This window comes from Equus przewalskii, chromosome 15 (assembly GCF_037783145.1).
Source record: "Equus przewalskii isolate Varuska chromosome 15, EquPr2, whole genome shotgun sequence".
Classification (NCBI taxonomy): Eukaryota; Metazoa; Chordata; class Mammalia; order Perissodactyla; family Equidae; genus Equus; species Equus przewalskii.
In genome coordinates this window covers 22,017,465-22,036,520 of record NC_091845.1, presented here as the reverse complement: position 1 = coordinate 22,036,520, position 19,056 = coordinate 22,017,465, and the positions used below count along the sequence as shown (strand labels likewise).

At 41.7% G+C, this 19,056-nt stretch overlaps 1 protein-coding gene across 3 annotated transcripts in view; it reads right to left on the bottom strand.

Annotated features, from left to right (window-relative positions):
- The window catches only part of FRMD4B (FERM domain containing 4B), a 307,937-nt gene that overhangs the window by 189,956 nt on the left and 98,925 nt on the right, over positions 1 to 19,056 (bottom strand). The gene's annotated exons all lie outside the window — the stretch shown is intronic.

Sequence of the window (19,056 nt, the reverse complement as noted above, 5' to 3'; positions counted from 1 at the left end):
TCAGTTTAAGCACAATGGCTGTTATATAATGCAGTGCAAGCTTACGAGGCATTCATATCTTCCTAATCAGGAACTTACTCAAGTTACCTGAGATTCAGAACTTGACATTAGGGGCTGGCCCCGTGGTGTGGTGGTTAAGTTTCCGTGCTCCACTTCAGCAGCCCAGGGTTCACCAGTTCAGATTCTGGGTGCGGACCTATGCACCGCTCATCAAGCCATGCTGTGGCGGTCTCCCACGTAGAAGAACTAGAAGGACTTACAAGTAGGATATACAACTATGTACTAGGGCTTTGGGGAGAGAAAAAAAAAACCAAAACAGGAAAATTGGCAACAGATGTTAGCTCAGGGCCAACCTTCCTCACCAAAAAGCATACCTTGAAAAAAGAAAACTTGACATGTGCCTCTCCAGTCATTTAAGTTTTACTGTGTCAGATGCTCAAGTTGGGGCTCTGGGCAGCAGGGATGGGGAGGAGGACCTGGGCGGCAGTGGATGGAGGGCAGTCAGAGCATCCTTGAGAGAATGCCAACAACAAAGTCCATTTTCCTTCCAGATCCTCCAAGTTCACTGGGGAGCTTCATCCCTCCAGGCATTAACACCTTCTTGGTGGGTCCCTGTAGCACAGGTGGGTCTCAGAGTTATCATGGTCTCCCCTTTGGTCTACTCAGATCTCTATTACAGGAATTCCCATTGTCTCTGGTAATGGTTCATGACTACTTTCCTGACACCTAGCACAGTGCCTGGCGTATACTTGGCACAAGAGTCATATATGTTGAGTGACTGGATTAAAGATGCCCAACTAGACCAATATGAGAAACTAGTCAAAAATATCAATAAAAACAATAGCTAATATTTACTGAGCACGAATGAGTTAAGTACTTACACGTACAATAATTTCATTTAATCTCCCAATTACTCTTTCTCCATTTACATTACTCTGATTATCTCCATTTTACAGTCAAGGAAACTGAGGCCCAGAGAAGTGAAGCAACTTACTCAAGGTCACTTTGCTAGACTGGACTTGGCCAGGTGGTGCCTGGATTGGACCTGAGGCAATCTGATGTAAGAGTCAGATCTCTTGACCTTGCATTGTACCTCCCCTCACCTCTGTCCCACCTGAAGCCAATTAGGCATCCCAGGTTCCCTCACCAGTTCTTCTGGAATACTTCCCCCGTACCACCCCTCTCAAAACCGCACATGTACATTCACAAATCACTGTAACCTCACTTCACATCCCGGCTTCCCTAAGTGTCATCTGATCCTAACAGTGGCTTTAAGACAGAGACAAATATGCAAGATGCTTGAAATAGCAAGGTTTCTCCTCTTCTTCTCTTTCGCTGGCATTACAGTTTGACTTGATTGCCTCGTTAATCTTAAGAGACCGTGATGAATTCACCGTGCATCCCAAAGATGTGCAGCATTTCGAGAAGCAGCAAAATGAAGACAATAAAACCCTGCATCTCACAGTCTGTGAGCTGTAGAGGAAAGGATAAGAAGAAGAACACAGTGCAAGCTGCTCCTAGTCATTTCTCAGGGATGGAAGGGAAAAGAAGGGAGAAAAATTTCTATTTGCTTAATTTCTTCTGTTTACACAGATACCATTCTCCTCCCTTGGAGATTTGGAAACTTCTGGAATTATTCTGGCTGTTTTATTGGTATTTTCATTATACTGAATTTGTTTCTTTTCAATAAGGATGATGTTGGCCTGGGGGAGAGGTATACATATGGAATAATTTCACCTGTTTCTCATGACATGTATGCTCCTATATCCAGAGGGAGACTAGAAATTATCACACAGCGATATTTCATTCATACAGAGAGGGAATCCAAAGAAGAAAGGTGCTTACAGGTAATCGATGCATATATGAATAGAACCATAATATATTCTTGTATTAAACACACAACACCCTCCTCCAAAGACTTTAAGCAGGAGAAAATAATATACTGCTTTAACGATAGAGAGATACACACTAGAATAGGATTGCCCGCCAAGCAGATGAGTAGCGCAAACCAGTTCTGTGCTAACAGTACGCCCCCGCCCGTCTAACGAATTTATATTATGTGGCTGCACCATGCATCTTAGAAAATAAATGGTTCTTCCTTTCAGCAAGGGAAAATAATACTTCCTTTTAATTAGAAAGTGTTCCTTCAATGAAAGTCTAGTGGTCCATGGGCAGAAAAAGTCAATGGTAATCTTAGATCTCCAACAGGGTTAAATCAATAGATATTGTTTCTTGCCGCAGGTTAGCACTGCCATTAAATTGGGTGTGACGTGTAGCACATTTCAAGGTGCTGCATTTCAACACCATCACAGGTGTCCACCCAACGTAGGGGGTGTGCCCTGGAAGCAGGTCCAGCCGGCTTTCTGCAGGCAGCTGTGTTGTCCTCCTGGTGCCCATGAGGACCTCTCCTCTTGTCTTTCTAATCTTGGCTTCTACCTAGGCTGAGACCCACACTCACAGGCCTTGTAAGGCATTGGCCACTGCCCAGTGAGAAGAAAGGAATACTAGATATGTGTATTCTGTACAGACAACGATAAGAGTGACTCACTGAAATGAATGTAGAGAAAGCCCCATAATGGCTTCTCAAGGCCGGGCAACCACTTGCAAAGAGAAGCAGGGTCACAGGATGTGGTGGATTGGGGAGCAGATTTAGACCTCCGTTTGTTTTCATTTCAACCATGTGTACTTGACCTTCCTTCAAGAGTCTTCTGTGGTCAGTCTTCATGGTCAGGCCCTGCCTACCTTTCCAGTCTCACCTTACCCTGCGCCTCGACTGCCCTCTCAGTCCTCAAATCTACCACACCATCTGGTCATACGGCCATTGCGCATCTTGTTGCCCCATAGGAATCCTGGGCCTCTTCCTCCTTCTTCTGGCGGAGTCCTACTCCATCTTCAGCTCTCAGCTGAAAAACCACATCCAGGAGAAAGCCATCCAAGATCCTCCAGCCTAGGCAAAGTTCTTCTGCGAAATAACATCCTGAAAACGTGTTTCTTTTCTTCAGACTTAACTTAGTCTGCAATGACACATTTATTCATGGAACTATTTAATTTTTGTCTTTTCCATGGGGCTGTGGGTTTTTTGAGAGCAGGAAATATTGTGTGTTTTTGGTCTCTATCATATCTCCACCCCTCATGGCACATTGTAGGGGTTCAACGAATGTTTGTTGAATGAAGAAATATTTAAAATATCTGGTTGACATATTAAGGACCAGAAAAAGATAGCAGCTGCCGTGGAATTAATCACTTATACAAAAGGAAAACTAGACACCTCTCCCCACTGAATAAAGTGCCCTGCCCTCCCAGTTAGAAAGACTAAATATCATACTTTCAGATTAAATATGAAACGTTTTACATTGGGGAGCACTTTTTGCCTTGACCACCATGTAGCACCAAGAGCTCAAAGCCAAATTTGTGGTCTGCCCTTAATAACTGGCACCGTTTAGCAGGTGGTTCTGAGTAACCTATTTCTAAACAAGCATCTCAAAAGATGCAAAGCAGGTATTCCAAGGACCTTGCTGGGAGCAATATTACAGTCACATGCCACATAGCAACATTTTAGTTAACGATGAACCGGCTCTACGATAGTGGTCCCATAAGATTAGTACCACATAGCCTAGGTGTGTAGTAGGCCGTACCATCTAGATTTGTGTAAGTAAGTGCCCTCTATGATGTTCACACAACGATGGAATCACCTAACAACACATTTCTCAGAATGTATCCCTGTCACTAAGCAACACTTGACTGTATTTTATAAGTTAGATCGAAATCTGGCCAAATTGTCTTCAGGCTCAAAAACCTCAGGTGCAAAGCTGATTCTAAATAAGACAGTATGGCCATTATACTGGTTTCCTGTGGCTGTGGTAACAAATTACCACAACGTGAGTGGCTTAAACACAGCAGAAATTTATTCTCTCATGGTTCGGGAAGTCAGAAATCCAAAATCAGGTTCCCTGGGCTGAAATCAAGGTGTCAGCTGGCCACACTCCCTCTGGAGGCTCCTGAGGAAGATCCTTTCTTGCGCCTTCCAGCTTCTGGTGGCTGCCAGCATCCCTTGACTTGTGGCCACATCATTCCAACCTCTACCTGTGTCTTCCCATCACCTTCTCTTCTGTGTCTCTCCTATCTCCCTCTGCCTCTCTCTTATAAGGACACTGTGATGGCATGTCGGGCCCACCCAGATAATCCAGGATAATCTCCCTTCTCATAACCTTAACTTGATCACAGCCGCAAGGTCTTTACCATATAAGGTCACATTTACAGATTCCAGGGGTGAGGATCTGGTATCTTGGGGAACATTATTCAGCCTACTGCAGCTATCTTTTTCAACCCTGTCATGCACACGCACACACACACACATTATAACCAATAAGACAGGTTTACTAAATCTATACCATGTATGCAGAGCAACTTTACTAATCAATAAATGTCACTACTCTGAATTGGGTTTAGACCATTTGGCGGGAGGTTAACTGGCATGGTAGGCAGGATTCTAACACGGCCCCCATGATTCCCACACCCTGGTGTTATGCCCTCTGAAATCTCCTCCCCTTGAGCGAAGCTGGAGCTTGTAACTTGCTTCTAGCCAAGAGAATATGGCAAAGATGATGCGATGTCACTCCCCTAGTTAGGTTATGTTATATACCAAGGGCGATGAGCTGTCCCCCCCAGGATCACTCCATCTTAGCCGACTGGAGAGAAAGACACTCTCCTGCTGTCTCTGATGAAGAAACGGCCATGTTGTGGAGGCGGCCCCATGGTGAGGAACTGCAGGTGTGCCCTAGGAGCTAAGGGCCTCAGCCCTCCGACTGTCATGAGCTGAATTCTACCAACAGTCAGCGATCTTGGAAGAGGCTTCTGAGTTTCAGACAAGATCATGGTCCTAGCTGACACCTTAGTTTGGTCTGGTGAGACCCTGAGCAGAAGATCCAGTTAAGCTGTGCCCAGACTCCTGATGCACAGAAACTGTGAAATAACAAATATGTATTGTTAAGTCTTTTAATTACTTCGTGGCAACTTCAATGGCAGCAATAGGAAACCAATACACTTGGGTTGCAAAGTGTTTATTATCCAGATCTGAGGTAGGGAATGGACAATCACAGATAGCCCAAATGAAAAGAGTCAACTGCACCACAAGCCCAGATAGCAAAGTACCCCAGGGAGAAAATGTACGTTGCATACATGTGATAGTTGCATACATCTGATAGTTTCAAGCCAGCCAATAGATTCACGTTAGCTGGGAAATATATCGAGAGACAGATTTGAGGGCCATTTAGATATCGAAAGGGGAGAATTGTAACAGAACTCTCAGTTACAGGGATAGAAATCCAACTCAAACTGGACAAAGCAAACACGAATAAATAAATCCAATAAAGGTGAATGTGGGGAGTTGACTGGCTCACATAACTGAAAACTCCAGGGGTATCTGGCTTCAGGCCCTGATGCTCTGGACTCCGTCTCTCTCTGTCTCTCAGTTCTCTCTACTCTGTGTTGATCTCACTCTCCCTTCCCAATGGAGCTAGAGGCAGCCACTAGCAAGTCCAAGCTCACATCCAGCTAGTTTAGCAACCCCTGTGGAAAGAGAGACTCTCTTTCGCAATAATTCCAACAAGAGTCCTTCAGTTATTCTTTACTGGCTCTGATTGTCCAGACTTGAGCCACATGTGCAACCCTGACACCAGAAAAGGCTGGTGGAGCAGCCTCACTAAGCCAAAGGGCAAGTTGGGTGGGGTTCTCTTATCAGAAGAAGGGGGACTGAATGCTGGGCAGGCAAAAATCACAGATACCCATTCCCCATCCTGCAGCACGGCAGAAGTACATTGATACCAGTTCCACTTGGGAAAAGGAGGGAAGAGAGCTTTTTAAGTCAAGGAGCAAGCAGTCAACGGAAGTTTCTATGCAGAGTACACACAGCAGAACTTGCAGATTGAAACGCAGGAAGAGATTTGGGGGGTTAAAATGGGTCAAGGTGGTTGATCTGCTGGAATTTATAACACAAAGTAACCCCAGGGAAGGATTTGAGAAGGCATGTGGCCTGATGAAACTAGCAGATCCCTGTCTAGCAAAAGCCTGTAAGGTGTATGGGAAGACGAATGCTACATCCTTTCCATCTATAGAGCCATCATATGTCACAAGTGCCACGCTTTTTACCTTACATTCCTTATCAGATTTATTCCTCACCCACAGCTCTGCGAAGTAGCTACTTTGACACTTGAGGAAATTCAGGCTCAGGAGGTTAAGGGATTATTCCCTAGGTCACTGACCTGGCAACCCGCAGAGCAAGGACTCAAATCCAGGTGAGTATGTCCCCATAGTCACTGAGCTAAACTTCCTCTTTCTGAGTTAGTCTTGATCTCAACAGGACAAGAAAATGGAGAAATGCCCAATAAAGTTTAACTCTCAGATGTGAAACACTATTTCAAAGCTTTCTTTGTGGACTTAAGTAAGTATTTTGGCCCAAGATTTAATTGACTAGGACTTCAGAAGTAAGTCAAAAGGCCTTTGGAAAAAGACTGGTGGACCCAGATGAGCAGAGGAACTGCATGAAGCAGAGATACCAGGGTGGATAAGCGCCCACAATGGGTTATCACACGCGCCGTCATTGAGCACATTGGCGATGTCAGAGGTAAACAATGAGAGAGGAAGTTGCAGAGGAAAATGGCCAGGGAAAGTTCAGGCCTCTCTCCCTCCCACGCCCTCACTGCCCATTGTGGCTCTCACTGAGTCAGCCCAGATGGGAGGAAAGCAGAGACCTCACTCACCCAATGTCCAACCTATGCACGGCCTGGAAGTAGGGGAGGATGAGGCTTGTGAGCACAGATCAGACACACCCAGGTAGTGCGTAATACCCGCCTCTCCCACCACCCACACACACCCAGAGATTTCCTCAGGGCCCTGGAGTAGAGAGAGCACCGGCCAGGGGTTCTGGAGTGAGCCAAAGTATTAATTATTGGATGACTCTGGGTAAGGTACTTAACATCTCTGTGCTTTAGTTTCCCACATGAAAAGTACAGGGTTGAATTAGACTAGAGATTGCACATTCAAATGCCAACAGAGATTAAGCAGGTAATGAAAATGATGCAGCAGGGTGAGTGTAAGACAACAGGGAGCAGTGGGGACTAGAGATCACGGGTCTCATTCAGAAAGAGCAGCCCCAGTGTCTCTAGATGTTCCAATTTTCCACGAAAGCCAGAATTTGGACCTTTATATAAAATCTCCCCATCTTTATATGTTGGCAACAAATCCAAACTCCTTAAAAACACTCTGCAAGGCAAACAGGCAAACCTGCATACCAGTTTGCTATCTTGAGTCTAGATGTGTCCTGTTCCATAAGGTACCACGAGCCACACATGACTATTTCAACTTAATTAAAACTGAACACAAAATAAAAATTAAATTCCTCAGTTGCACTAGCCATATTTCAAATGCTCAATAGCCACATATATCTGTGGCTACCATAGTGGATAACACAGATGCAGAACACGCCCAACTCTGCAGAAAATTCTCCTGTATAGCCTTGGTCTAAATGATCTCTAAGAGAACTTTCAGCTATTAAAACTCCAAATAAAGACAAAATGAAATGAACTTCACTTTCTTAATTGATAGGAAACAAAGCTACTGGAATTTCACTGCATAACCTCAACACAAAAGAGTTGGTGTCATCACTTTCTCTTCGCCCTGATGAATTCCCTCCAACTGCATTTAAATTGGTGGCGACAGATTTGTTCACGGAAACAGTCTGATACTTTCTAATCTGCTTCAACACACGAAGTATATTCTTGAGTTATTTAATTCACAGGGATTTGAAATGTAAACTTGTATTGAAAGGAGGAGGTGGGAGTGGGGAAGGGAGAAGCCCTATTTTATGTTGCCTTGAACTTACCCCTCCCCTGCTACATGGAGTTTCACTGCCATACAGAGCTTTTAATTGCCTGTGCAAGATCCTCCAGTGTAACAACCAGCCGTGTTTAGATCAGGGGTCATCAAATGTTTCTCTAAAGGACCAGAGAGTAAACAGTTTCAGTTTTTTGGGCTATACCCTCTCTCTGGCGACCACCCATCTCTGCATCATGAGAGAAAGCAGTTGTTGACAATGAATGGGCGTGGCTGTGTTCCAGTAGAACTTTATTTATGACCACCGACATTTAAATTTCATATAATTTTCAAGTGTCCTGAAATAGCCTTCTTTTGATTTTTTTCCCCTTAGCCATTTAAAAGTAAAAAATCCTTTCTTTGCTTGGGACTGTACCTAAACAGGCAGTGTGCAGGCTCTGGCCCAAAGGCAGGAGTGTGCTGACCCCTAAGTCCTGCCCGCTCTCTGATGGAGAGACTGTCGGGCTCCGAGCCAGGGAGGGGCGAGCCCTGGCACGCGTATACGACTCCCTGGGCATTTACCCAATGGAAGCTCTATACTCAGCTAATGCTGCTCAGGAAGTGAGCAATAGACCACACAGGCCCTTTTTCGTGAGACTATCTTATTTATAAAGTCGATCTTCATTATTCACGAATTCCATATTTGCAAACTTGTCTACTTGCTAAAATTTGCTTGTAACCCCAAAAGCAATACTTGTGGTGCATTTGCCAGCATTCTCAGACATGGGCAGAGGGGCGAAAAATCTGAGGGACCTCTTGAGCAAGGCCCTAGCTAAGGTCAAATAAGGCAACGCTCAGCCTTCTTGTTTCAGCTCTCACACCATAAACGAGTGTCCTTCTCATGGTCCTTCTAGAGCAACTTTTAAAAAAAACTTTTGTGCTTTTTGTTGGCAACTTTGCGGTTTAAAATGGCCCCCGAGCATAGTGCTGAAGTGCTGGTTAGTGTTCCTAGGCATAAGAAGGCTGGGACGTGCCTTATGAAGAAAATATGTGTGTTAGGTAAGTTTCATTCAGGCGTGAGTTATAGTGCTATACACCGTGAGCTCAACACTAACAGAGCCACAATATATAGGAAAGTGTCTGCAAATAGAAACACACATAAAACAAGGTTATGTATGATTAGTTGATGAGAATTTTGTGACCAGAGATTCGCAGGAAGCTGGCCCTGTATTTCCCTTAGGAGCGATAGCTGGCTATTAGCAAATTCCATGCTTGGGGTGACTTTACAGAACATAAGTACCTCACTGTCAATATTTTTACTGACATTAAAAAGAAATCTCTGTATCCTGTATGCTCCCTCTCCTCCTCCTTATGAACTGCCCCTGAAGTTTACCTGAGCAAGTTTACCTGAGGAAGGCTGAAACTATTTTACATGAAGTTTTTGGATTATTTTATGATTTTAGGTTTCCATGATTCCCTGGTTTCTGGTTCTCCAGACAAATGAGCTGCTGCCTGGTATATGGCATAGAAAGTGATTTTCAATAAATTCTTCGCTTGTGTGTAATTTGCAAGCTCACAAACTGGGCTCTAACTAGAGAAACACCTCAGGCTTCGAATCTCAGCAGGGCTCTGCTGGAAACTTGCCTGGGGAACATTTTGCCACGTTGTAAATATTCACCAGTTTTGTAGACTATTTGAACAGTACCACGTATCAATCATAACTAATAACCCCAGCCGAGCATTCATTGTGTAAGTCAACCGGGGTTTTATAGGAGACCTGGAACCTTTATTATGTCCTTGGGTGCGATTTTCATTTGCAAACGTTGCATGAAATGCACTGTCTTTGTTCTCTGGAAACACATCATGCAAGGTGGTCCAGGAGGGGAAGTTATTTGGAAACGGAAGGGGATGTTGGGGAGCTGAGCCATCTGACAGCTGAAGTTGAGGCAGAGCCAAGATGAATGAAAAGATGTTTCAAATGCATTCAAAAGAACAGTAACAAGTAAGCTGATGCGTCTTAGGGACACCCACACATACTTTTTTTGTTAATGACTAACTTCTCTTGACCAAGTACCATCTTTCTGATTACTGATGCAATCACTGGCATTCATTGAGCTCTTCATACGGCCTTGGCCTCTTCCCCAAGCATTTCTAAAACTTAGATGACATTATAGTGCTTTCTATATGCCAGGCACTATTTTAAGCCTTTTAAATATATTCTCCCATTTAATCTTCAAATAATTTCATGAGGTAGGCACAGTCATTATCATCTTCATTTTCATGTGATGAAACTGAGACTCAGAGATGTCACTTAACTTGTCCTGGGTCACACAGCAAATAACTGGCAGAGCCAGGATTTAAACTCGGGGAGTTGTTCCAGAGTCCTTTCCCTTGACCACCATTGCTACATTGACTCTCAATAAAGCACCGGATAATTGTGGAAGAAATCCAGCTCTGACACGAAAGGGATTTTTGCAGCGACTGCCTCCATTAGCAGCAATAATGTATTCAGCCACGTAACCACCAGCACAATCAACACTGAACAGTTCTATCACCTCAAAAATTCCTCCACATCCTACCCTCACCCCAGCCCCGAGACCAGGGAATTTTAGTCAGGGAACCATGACCCCCAAGAGATTTTCACATAGATTTCAAGGATAGAACTTGGACTATCGTAAAAATTACATCTTTAAAAATAGTCATTACTAGCTTCTAATTAAAATTTAGCATTCCTTCCGTTATGAATATAGGTAACAAACTCTGGAAATAGTAGCAGTACCTGCCACTCAGTCTCCAGCAGACACCACAGATGTTCTCATATCTCATTACAGTGCTTGGCTACACTGCAAAATACTGTTCACATTCCAGACTACTTTGAAATTATGGTCCACTAGATCGTGTTATTGATTGCATTAATAAACAAGCACCTTTGGTATTATATCGCAAATGTTTTAATAACTCCATTTAAATATGCTTTAACTTAAATTTAATTTTAAAACACTTTTTCTCTGAAAAGAGATTCAACTTACTGAAGGGGTCCCCTTTCCCAGAGCATGGCGCTAAGAGAAACCATATTTTGGCAAACCAAGTCACTCATAACTTAGTCCACCTTCCTGGGCAACAAAGAAACAAACAAGAAACACTTTTGCAACTCATCCCAATGGGCGTTTGCCCAGAGTGCAAGATTCAGAAATGAACAAGGTTCAGTTGCTGCCCGGGCTCACGGAGGAATTATGCGTCTCCTTCTCTTAAACTGATGGTGGCAGTGGGGCTGTGCGCCTTTGCAGCCAAATGCCGCTGCTGCCTTCTGTCGAGGAGGACTGTTTACCAGCTGTCTCCACGGGACTCCACATGGACTGCAAAGACGCCTGCTCCCCGAGTCCTCCGCAACCTGCCACAGGGCCGACAGAGACCAGACACGCCTCGGAAAGAGGAACCAGCCATCTGTGAGCTCCAGACTGACTCCAAGAGGGCGTGAGCCGTGGAGACACTACCTCAACTACAAAGATTGAGCAGAAGCTGAAAATGCACGTTCTGCAATTATTTGGAGTCACTTTTCAATCGGGACTATATTATTAAGACACATGACTTGTACTTTGGTCTCACCTCTGAATCAATTCTTTCTTTCTTAATTTATTAATGTAATAAACAAATCAATAGACAAAGAAAGGAACAGGCAGTTTTCATAAGAAATACAAATGTAAGAAAATATATTTAATATATTAATATATTATATATTATGTATTCTTATATAATAAATAGAAGAAAAAGCCCTGACTTCACTGATAATCAAAAATACACATTAAATGAATTATATACAATTTTTCTCTTATCAAATTGCCAGAAGCTGAATTATTCTTGTAAGACAAATGAACCGATGTAAGACGTATGCTGACTGCCTTAAATCCCAGTATGAAAATTCATAGTTGAAATAAAAGCAAGCTTTGAAACTGAAAACATGAATGTGAAATTTGCTTAGGTGGACTGGGATATTTTCTGAAGCTAATTTCAAGTCAAAGGGCTGAAAGAATGAATGTAAGATTTTAAATCACAAATTTAATAGAAGCAATATAAAAAGTCACAGACGCTGTTGATTTTAACTTTACCTTTTCGTACTCAGGACTTTGGAGCATAGCAGCCTTGGTGTCTCCCTGCCCCTGGCTTCTGTCTTTACTACCTTTTGCCCCATCCCCCTCCCTTCCACTGTGACTTAAGCCAACAGGAAGGTGGGAGACGTGCCAGAGCTTAAAAGATTTCCTTGTCTTTCACAGTTTTTCATAGTGTTATTCTTTTCTTCACTAATTTCTCATTTATAGTATCCCCATGATGCTTTCTTAACAATCACCAACGTCTCAGTGTCACCTCCTCCTTACGTTGTAAAGTCCTCAAGCACATCTTTTTCATTTCAGAAGCGTATTGCTCGGCGATGACATTTCATAAATGTTAATCAATTCTGCTGCCATAAGAATATGGATGGAGTTAAATTTAACAGGAAACAGAAGCTAGAGAATTAACGGCAAAGTTGAACTTGCTGCTCATCATTTTCGGTCACACTCCCCTGAGGGGAAGAGCGACACTGGCACCTGAAGCCAGCTTTGGAAGCAGATATTCTGTTCACACAGCACCCCCCACTGGCCACTGGGGAAAGTTCACCTCCAATGCGCAATTTAAAATGAAATATTGCCTCTGTTGCTCCACCACCTAAATCTCACGTCTGATGGATCTGGAATTCAAGAACACGTATGGCCTTCTTTTGTCCCCACCTTTCACGATGGCTTCAGCTGAAATGTAAGAGTACTTTAAGAGAGGAATAACAATAGTATCATTCCAGTGCTAGGTGAATTGAACGCCCGATTCCATTCAATCCTCCCAATGATGTTTAATACTTGGTACAAAATAGATGCACAATAATGTTTATTTTATAAATGAAACGAGATAAGTATTAGTATTATCTTTATTTTTCAGAAGGCTTGGAGGGGCTGAGTAGTAACTCACCAAAGGCTGCAAAGCAAGTTAGTGGCAGAGCAAAGAGCTGAACCTCATCTAATTCCAGTGGCCACACTTAATGACTACACTCCACTGCCTCCTTTATTAAATTATTAATGAAGTTTACATATTAATATAAATTAAATATAATGCATTCAATAAAAATATTAAGTTTATTAAAATAAACCTTCAGCATTAAAAAAAAACACCCATCAGATGATAATTAGTTTCTAAGCCTACCATAGTTGGTTAGGGTTTCTTATCCCTGATACAGCTTTTGCTAAAGTTTGGCAAAGAGCACAGGCTACTTCCTGATCAGCTCATACAAAAGCAACGCGAAGGACACGCTAATTAAAATGGGGCATGTGCCACATGATACCAATAACCATCAGAAGTTAAAGAACGGAATGGGCCAAGTTTGGAGCCTCCAGCACATGCTGGGATGTAACAGCCCCCTCTTCCAATTAGGCGCAGCCCCTGTACAGTGTGCTATCAGAAGGGATGGATAAGAAGATGACATGGCTATAACGGGGACTTTCATTATTGTGGATCTAAATGAAGACTGTTTAAAGCCTGTGTGTGTGTGTATCTGGTCTGTGTGTGTTTTGGGTAGAGGATGAGGGAGATTAAAATCATCTGTGAAAGTCACCACAGAAGGTTCTAGAGACGGGTGGAATTTATACCCTAGGAGTGCATGAGAGAATTTCCCCACTCACATTAATAGCCATCTATTGGTAATGCCTGCCCGGAGCCCAGTGTCAGGAAGGATTATGAGATGGGTTCTGAGTTCTACAAAGAAAGCATGCTGTGTTGATTAATAATGTCTGCCCTGGCACAGGAAGTGAGGGCAGCACATTTATTGCATATTTAATCAGGACTAGAACATTCACAGGACCGCCCTGTCTGCTCACCACCACAGAGGTAGCTCAGAGTTGCCAACCAGGACTGAGAGACAAGATCACAGTGCAGATCTGGGAAATTTAGACAGAACAGAATCTGAGCCGTGAAAACAGAAGGGTCTGTGAGATTCATCCTCAGTTGTGATAAGATAAGCCCACAGATGCTCTGGGGGCCGAGATGACAGAAAACAGGAGAGGCAAAAAAGCCAAGCAATATGGCTGAGAAGTTGCCTTCTGTGCTGGTCCGAGAGCTTGGCAGATTTGCTATTCCTTCTGCTCGGCCTCACAGATTTTGGAATTGTGACTCTTTACAGGGCTTCTTATTTTTCTTATTTCTTTCCATCATCCCTTGAAAGTTTCTAGCCAAGTCTGCTTGAAAATGTCAGCCTGTCTCAGGCGTGCTGAGGGGAAATAAAGAAAGTTTGGGTCAATGTTTAAGTCAGAATATAAAGGGGGCACGACACTGCCCCCTGGTGGTACATCTGGAAAATCCGTAGTACGAGATTCCCAAAAGTGTTCCAGGGAGCACAACCCTTCATGAATTTCCACAGGAGAAGTACTCTGTGGTAAAATAACTCTGGAAAACAACTTTATGGTATAAAACATATACTTATATATTATTTAATATATATATTATATCCCTTTCTTGGCAATTCACAGTATTATTAGTACGTTAAGTCCATAAGACATCCTGCAGTGAAGAAACTAACTTCTTTTAATTCAGTGTTTCCTAAATTTATTTGACCATAGACATAAATCTTTTTCTTTTTTTAATTAATCTAACATTTTAGGAGACATGAATTTTGGGGGAAGGAAAGACCATGAGGTCATATTTTCTCTTTCCAATATGGAGATTTCCTTTCCAGACCTTTTCTGTGAGAAGATCTAGAAAATCTACATTTTTATGCGGAGCATTCCCTTGTGTCTCCTTTACGACTGGCATTCGTAAAAAGCTGGGTAAATGTTAAAGAGTAATTTCCAGCTGGAGACAAATTATTTATATGGTTCAGGTCACAGGCCGCTACTGAGAGAAGCTAACAGGATATCAATACAGTCAAGCTTTTCAGTTATAACTGTCCAGTAGAAATCCTAGAAATGATCACAGTTTATAGACAGCTCTCTTAATACTAATGCTCTTCAGAGTCAGGAAGTACAAAAACTTAGTGGCTCAGAGTGCTGTGGGCTCGGGAGCCATATTTCCAGTGTTTGACCACCAGCTCTGCCTCTCAGCAGCTGTGTAACCTTGGGAACAAGACATAACCTCTCTGTTCTCAATGTCCTCATCTGTGAAATGAAAGTAACAGTATTTCCTAGTTCTGTTGAGGATTAAGTGGGTTAATACATGTAAAGTCTTAAAAGACTGCCTGGCAGTTGGCTAGTAATTTGCTGTTTCTGAATTTGCACTACTGAAGTCAGAAGTATGAGGCATCATTGAAAAGAAAAATAATAGAATTTTTTTTTCCTTTTAAAAATATTGTACTTTTGGTTTAGGCCATGATGGCATTAAGAAATTTTGGCTATCACTAAAATGTATTAGGGTGATATTTTAAACTATTACCTTTGTTTATTTGGAAACACTTGGGATTTTTTCCTCTTTTTAATATTTTTTTAAAACTCTGTATGACTCCACTCATAGGTGGTAGTTAACATATGGACAAAGAGAACTGATCGGTGGTTGCCAGGGGAAAGGGGGGTGGGGGGAGGGCACTAGGGGTGAAGTGGAGTATCTACAACATGACTAATAATGATGTACAACTGTAATTTCACAAGGTTGTTAACTATCATAACCTTAATAAAAAAAACTGTGGTAAAATATACATAACATAAAATTCGCCATTTTAACCTTTTAAAGCGGCATTAAGTACATTCACATTGTTGTGCAGCCATCACCACCATTCATCTCCCAAACATTTTCATCTTCCCAAACTGACACTCTGTATCCATTACACAGAATCTCCCCATTTCTCCCTCCTCTCAGCCCTTAGCAACCTCCAGTGTACTTTCTGCCTCTGAATTTGACTATTCTGGGTACCTCATATAAGTAGAATGACACCATATTTGTCCTTTTCTGTCTGGCTTATTTCACTTAGCATAGTGTCTTCAAGGTTCATCAATATTTCATTCCTTTTTAAAGGTAAATAATATTCCAGTGTATGCATATACTACATTTTGTTTATCCACTCATCTGCCATTGGATGCTTGAGCTGTTGGGAATAGTGCTGCTAAGAACATTGGGACACAAATATCTGTTGAGGTCTCTGCTTTCAATTCTTCTGGGTATATAACCAGAAGCGGAACTGGTGAATCGTATGGTGATTCTATTTAATTTTTTTAAGGAATCGCCATACTGTTTTCCACAGCGTCTGCACCATTTTACATTCCCACCAAGCTTATACAAGAATTACAATTTCTCCACAGCCTCATCAACACTTTTTTATATATAAATAGCCATCCTAATGGATGTGAAGTGGTATCTCATTGTGGTTTTGATTTGCATTTTCCTAATGATTAGTGATGCTGAGCACTTAACATTTCACAGTGGTTTTCAAGCAGACTTCCATAGAGGAGCACACACTTTAATCTCTAGCACTCATTTGACATTTAGATTTTCCTGTATTCATGCATCTTTGATGCCTTTACAGTCATTCCTTCCTTTTAAAGGAAAAAAGGACATATGTCTGTTGTCTTTCTATTTATTTTAACCAAAGAAATGTTTAACAGTTAACTTACAGGAGTGGGTAATGACAGCTTTAAATTTTCAACATCACAAAATACTCTTAGTTTGAATATTTTCCAAAGTTAGGCATTAATTTTGAAACAAAAAAACAATTTTAAAAATAAGAAAAATTTAAAAATAAAAGCCATAATGTTGTGAGACCTCAGAGCCTAAGGAAAGTTTGTTTGTTTCAATCAAACTTCAGCAGGAAATTTAGGCACCAGCAGAAACACATTAAATTCCTCAACACTTAATGTTATAAACGCCGGCCAGTCTCCCAGTATCTGTTCCAAATCCTGTTACTTATACCTAATGACTGTCTATTAAATGCCCGGAAAGATGTTTAAACTATTGTGTTTCCTTTTTAGTTTATTAATTAGTATATTTTACCTTAAATGTATTTTAACCAACTGTTGTATCCAAAGTCTAGAAGCTACATGTTTCTCAGCAGACTCAAAAAATTATTTAGAGCTAAAAAACAAGCAACCAACTTGCTGGCTTCTAAATACGAAAAGAACACTGCCCAATCTAAAGTAATAAATATTTAACTTAATGTTTACAAAAGTTAACATATTGTCAACTTCATTATTTGATAAGTGTAGTATTCGTTAAATCGCATTATGTTTTAAAATGATTTTTAGGTAAGAGTTTTTACTCGGCATGAATCACCAAGAATGCATGATGAGTCCTGAAAAATTATAGTCAATAATAAATGAAATAAGTTCCTTATAACAAACAATTTGAACAACAAAATTATAGGGTCTTTAAAAAATGTATAGTGTAAGAAATTATTTTTAATGTGGAATATATGTACATTTTAAAGATTGGCACCTGAGCTAACATCCGTTGCCAATCTTCTTTTTTTTTATTCTTCTTCTTCTTCTCCCCAAAGCCTCCCAGTACATAGTTGTATATTCTAGTTGTAGGTCCTTCTAATTGTGCTACGTGGGATGCTGCCTCAGCATGGCCTGATGAGTGGTGCCATGTCCATCCCCAGGATCCGAACCCGCAAAAGCCTGGAGCGCGCCAACTTAACCACTCAGCCAAGGTGCCAGCCCCTATGTATGTACATTTTAATATGCTTGGTATCATGTGGGGTGGATATCTAAACGTAAGAATTCCTAGGGTGGCTGACAAATATTTTAAAATATCCCTCACTTTGTAATAGATCAAATTAAAACAAGTTAAACACATTAAAAACTTCCGCTCTTTGAAAGACATTGTTGAGAAAAAGAGAAATGTGGGGACCTGAAATTGGCCACCCCAAGATATGTCTCTTTGGCATCAGGATTATTTGAGGTTGATTGCTTTTGATAAACTGGGACAGGGAAGGAGGCTCTGAGGAATGGAACTTGCCCTTTGTTAGGACATGTTTACATTTGTAAGGTAAATCTCTATCTGTAAAAGGTGCCTCCCTCTCTGTACCAGGAAGAAGAAAGGAGATGACCTTCTCTCTAAAAACTCTTAATCAATACCAAAGGCAAGGACATAAAATCTGCATTTTATTGTGCTAGTCTGGTAACCTCCTGTAACTGACTTCCCTCCCCCTCCCAACGTTGGCATTCCTTAAAGATTAAGCATCTTTCTTTAGGCTAGGAACTGATTGCTGAGCTCACCTGTGACCGCCCAGCTCCAGACAATCGACTTGCCTCCGGCTAGCCCTCCGAGACAGCAGACCACTACCTGCTGTGTCCATCAAGCACTGTGCTGACGGGGCAATCTTGTGACTATTGTGGGAGGGACATTTCAATCACATGTGAAACACCCCGTTTGGGGGTATACAACCACTGTCTGCACCCCACTTCTTCGGTGCCCTTTCTTCCTTTGGGAAGAAAGGCCCCGGGCCATGGTTCCTCATTAAAGCTTTGTTTAATTTTCTCTTGCTATTCTGTCTCATGTGAATTTAATTCGTTCTCCAGCCAGACGAACCCCCATTTGGGGAGAGGAAATGTCCTCCTCCCCTACAGAAAACAAGCTAGCAGCTGGGGGAAAATATTTGCAAAGTTTACATCTGATAAAGGACTTGTATCCAGAATATATAAAGAACTCTCAAAACTCAACAAGAAGACAAACAACCCATGAAAAACGCACAAAAAATTGGGTCAGACAATTCACAGAGAAGATATACAGACGGCAAATGGGAACATGAAAAGATATTCAACATTATTTGTTATCAGAGAAATGCAAGATAAAGCACAATGAGTTACTACTACATACCTATTAGAATGGATAAAATGAAAGACTGATCATATTGACAAGGATGTGGAGGAACTGGAAATCCATGCAGTGCTGGGGGAATGTAAAACGATACAGCCACTTTGGAAAACTGTTTGGCAATTTCTTAAAAAGTTAAACATACACCTACCATATGATCCAGCCATTCCACTCCTAGGTATTAGCCCAACAGCAATGAAAGCATATGTCTCTATGAAGACTCGTACATGAATCTTCACAGTAGCACTATTCATAACATGAAAAACTGGAAACAACGCAAATGTCCATCACAGGTGAGTAGAGAAACAAACACGGTTTATTCATATAAACCCTGAGTGAAAGATGCCAGACAAAAAGAGTATGTACTGTATGATTCCATTTATATAAAATTGCAGAAAATGCAAATTGATGTATAGTGACAGAAGCAAGATC